The following is a 4,772-nucleotide window of genomic DNA, read 5'->3' on the forward strand; positions in this document are numbered from 1 at the left end:
TATCTGTCTCAGTTTCCTCATTTGTAAAATAAGAATAATAATAGTATATATCTCCTAGGGTTGTAGTGAGGATCAAATTAGGTAATATTTATAAAGAGATTTGCAAACCTTCATCACTATAGAAATGTGAGTTATTATTGTTGTTATTATTTGTTCCAAACCCTACCTAAAACGTGACTTCCATCTATAACATCCCCAACAAGTTTTTCTCTGGTGACCAAGGAAAATAAGTCAGATATTTGAGGGCTCTTCAAATATTTGAAGACAATAATTCTGCTTGCCCCTAAGCTATTTTTAGGTAAAACCTCCTTGGGTCCTTTGACTAATCATTGTACAACCTAGTTTTTTTATGCCCTACTCATGCAGGTCACTAACTTATAACTGGTGAAAAAAAGCAACTCATTTTTCAGTGTCCTTCCTAAAATGCAACCCTCATCAAATCTGAACAGAATAGAGCACAGTGGGGTTATTAACTCCCTGTTCTGAATACTATTCTTCTATCATTGTAGGTAAAGCTTAAATTTTATATTTTTTTTTGGCATACCATGCCACTGAAACATGATCACTAAAACTCTCAGGTATTCTTACATGAAATTCTATTTAATTATTTCCTTCACTAACTAGTTTAATTTATTAACTAATACATCATTATTTAAAAACATTAGAAAAATATGATAATATTATATAAGTTTTTTATTAATGTCATTGGTAAAAATGTTGAAAAGAATAGGATCAAGACAGAAAATGAAAATGATAAATGTTGGAGTTTTATCCAGCAATAGCACTACTAGGTTTGTATCCCAAAGAGATTATGAAAAAAGAGAAAAGTACAAAAAGTACAAGCACAAAAAAATTTATAGCAGCTTTTTTATGGTGTCAAAGATTTAGAAACTGATAGAATGCTCATCAATTGGGGAATGAATAAACATACTGTGATATAGGAATGTAATAGAATCCTATTGCTCAATAAGAAATGATGAGTAAGTGAATTCAGAAAAACCTGGAAAGATTTACATGAATTTATAGGGAGTGAAATAAGAAGAACAGAAACAGTAGCATTGTGTGATGATCAATCATGATCATCTTAGATCTTCTCAGCAATATAGTGATCCAAGACAATTTCAAAAGATTTGTGATGGAAAATGCCATCCACATCTAGAAAAGGAACTATGAAATCTGAATGCAGATGAAAGTATAGTATTTTTATGTAAAATTTCTTTTCTTTCTCATGGTTTTTCCATTTTGTGTTGATTCTTCTTTTTTCACAACATAACTAATAAAGAAATATGTTCAAAATTATTGTGCATATATAACCTATATAAGCTTTCTTGTTCTAGATCATGCAAAAGGGTAAAAACATCACATGTACAAAAATATTCATAGCAGCCCTGTTTGTGGTAGTAAGGAATTGGAAATTAGATGAATGTCCGTCAATGGGGGAATGACTGAACAAATTGTGGTAATATAGTTACAGAACCCTATTCTATTAGAAACCAGGTAGGATGAGAATTCAGAGAAGCCTGGAAGGATTTGCATGAACTGATGCTAAGCAAGATGAGCAGAACCAGAAAAACATTGTACACCCTAACAGCAATGTGAGGGTGATGATCAACCTTAATGGACTTGCTCATTCCATCAGTGCAACAATCAGACACAATTTGGGGGTACCTGTGATGGAGAATACCATCTGTATACAGAGAAAGAATTATGGAGTTTAAACAAGTACCAAAGTCTATTACCTTCAATTTTTTCAATTTTTTTTAAAAAGTGTCTTATGTACTACATAATTTTGCTATCTCTAATATTTTATTTTCTTCTCAAGTATATGATTTATCTCTCAACACATTCAATTTTGATTAATGTATAGCATGGAAATAATGTAAGGATGCCTTCTGTGGGGAGATGGGGGAAGGGAGGGTGGGGGAAAATTGTAAAATTCAAAACCTTACAAAAAAACTTACAAAAAGCTACTATTGTATCAAATTGGAAAACAAATAAAATATTAATAAAAAGATTGCTTGTTCTCTTTGGAAAGGGGAGGAGAAAATTACAGAACTCAAAATTTTACAAAAATTAATGTTGAAAATGTTTTTACATGTTAATTGGAAAAATAAAATACTATTTAGAGGGAAGAAGAAGTGATAAGCTAAAAAAAGAACAGGGCCAAGAATAGAGCACTGCCACTGATTTATTATAGTGGTAAAAATTCATGCATTTTTATACTGATGCATCATGTCTTTGCTTTTGGCTATTTAATCAGTTCATACTATAATGATTAGAATTATTCTCTAATCTACACCTCTCTATATTGCCCACAAGGAGATCATGAGAGATTTTGTCAAATATTTTTGTGGAATCCAGGTAGCCTTTACCCAAAATATTCCTCCTATATATCAGTATTATATTCTTTCCAAAAAGAAAATGAAGTTGAACTTGCATGGCAGTCTTAGCAAACCTATAATGTTCTGATTTATTAACCATCCATTAAAAATTTAACTTCCTTTCCCCCTTCTCCTAGTGCATCCTTCTTTCTCATACTTTCATATTTTTAAGAGATCACTCCAACATAAATCAATTCAAACCCATGCTTTTTGTCTATGCACTCTTGTTAACTACCTTAATAATGATAATAATGTTAAAGTTCTTGGAATTTAGAGAAAATATTATCATATGGGAATATAAATAGTTTAATATCATTAAGTCCCTTATGATTATTCTTTAATATGTATACTTTTCTGTAGTGTTGGGTTTGGTTTCAAATTTTCTTTTCACCTATGGTTTTTTCCTCAGAAAACTTGAAGGGCCTCTATTCCTGTATACTAAGATAAGATGAAAATGGATAAATAATTAAGATATAAGGAGTGATATCATAAGCAAATTAGGGGAATATGATCCATAGATCTACAAATAAAGGAAGATTTTCTGATCAAACAAGAGATAGAGAGCACTGTTTTGATTGTGCAGTTTCTAAGTTCTGTCTATGATATGGCAGTCACTTTGTGACTGCATTTAATTTAGGGGTTTTTTTGGCAAACAAACTCAAGTGATTTGTCTTTTCCTTCTCCAACTCATTTTACAGATGAAGATACTAAGGCAAACAGAGTTAAGTGACTTACTTGCCCAAGGTCACACAGTAAGTATCTGAGACCATATTTGAACTCATGAAGCGTCTTCCAGACTCCAGATCCAGCACTCCATTCACTGTTTCATATGGCTGGTTCAGAGAGTATTAATAATGAAGAATCTTACAGGATGCAAAATTGGATGATTTTTATTACATCAAAATTTTGCTAGGTAGGTTATCCTTCATTGTAAACCTAGTTTCCTATTGTAATCCAACAGTTCCTATTGATTATGCAATATCATATTGAAAAACCTTTCTTCCTTTTTTTCTTTAAGTTTTATTAATATCTTTTGTTTTAACATCAGCCATTTTGCAATATTCCTCTCCCCATCCTCTAATCACAGTGAGACTTCCCATGTAACAAGTTAAGCAAAACCAATAGAGGTACATCTTCCACGCCATTTTATGTAACAGTCATACACAAAGTACTCTAATTCAAGGAAAGAAGAGAAAAGCATTATGGCTTGTTCAATATTGCTTTATAAAAATGAGCTGTTTAAGATTCTTATTTTTTTGGTGTAATTTGTTGCATTTGTAGGATAATCATTTTAAAAACTGAATTTAAAAATCTTAACTTGACTGAAAACCTACAAATTCTCTTATGATTTACAATCATTTAGCCACTGCTCTGCTTAGCTGCCAATCTCTTGTCTCTCTCCTCAGCAATTGTAAGACTGATACCCTTTCCTCTGGGAAGAGAGATCCAAGGCTTATTACCTTTGCCAATTACAAAAATGTTTGAAAGCCTAGTGGCAAAACTATTGCCATTGGCATCTTTTACATGAACAACATTAAAAGAGCCGATGTTTCTCCCTATTTGTAATCACACCAATTCGACCCAAGTTGGCTCCACCGGTCACCATACATAGGTTTCCAGTATCAAACTTAATGAAATCAGTGATTTTGCCAGCTTCTAAATCAATCTGAACTGTATCATTCACTTTGATGAGGGGATCTGGATAACGGATAGTATGGGCATCATGGGTCACCAGATTTTGTACCCACAAAGATTTTTCTCACTTTGCATAACTTATATTTAGCCTCCTCAGCTGTGATACGATGAACAGCAAAGCGTCCCTTTGTGTCATATACCAAACGGAAATGTTCCCCTGTCTTCTCAATGCTAATAACATCCATAAAACCAGCAGGATATGTGATATCAGTGCGGACCTTGCCATCAATTTTGATGAATCGCTGCATGCAGATCTTCTTTACTTCATCTCCAGTAAGGGCATACTTGAGCCTGTTTCTCAGGAAGATGATGAGGGGGAGACATTCTCTCAACTTGTGGGGACCTGTAGATGGTCTTGGAGCAAATACTCCTGTTAACTGATCCAGCATCCAGTGCTTTGGAACTGCTACACGTTTCAGATGTTTCTTGGGACCACGAGCCATGGTTACACTAAATCTGGGATAAAGCAGGAAGTTTACTCGACTGCAGGTAGGGTCGGGGACTACTTAATGGCTGTGTTTGGCCACATCACTTTAACCCTCTGGGCCATTCTACGCCTTCTCCAGAAGCACGACCAGCAGGTCCCAGGGCCGGGTGGCAAGAGCCCTTTCTTCCTCTAATGTGAAAACTGCTAAATCTTTTGTTATCCTTACTGTGGTTTCACCATATTGCAATTATTTATTTTTTGTCCACTTG

General features: G+C 33.9%; 1 pseudogene; it reads right to left on the bottom strand.

The window, feature by feature from the left end:
* Positions 1 to 3,740: 3,740 nt before the first annotated feature.
* Positions 3,741 to 4,519, bottom strand: LOC141500827 (small ribosomal subunit protein eS4-like; annotated as a pseudogene).
* Positions 4,520 to 4,772: the final 253 nt, after the last annotated feature.

Source organism: Macrotis lagotis, chromosome X, assembly GCF_037893015.1.
Source record: "Macrotis lagotis isolate mMagLag1 chromosome X, bilby.v1.9.chrom.fasta, whole genome shotgun sequence".
In the NCBI taxonomy this organism is placed as follows: domain Eukaryota; kingdom Metazoa; phylum Chordata; class Mammalia; order Peramelemorphia; family Peramelidae; genus Macrotis; species Macrotis lagotis.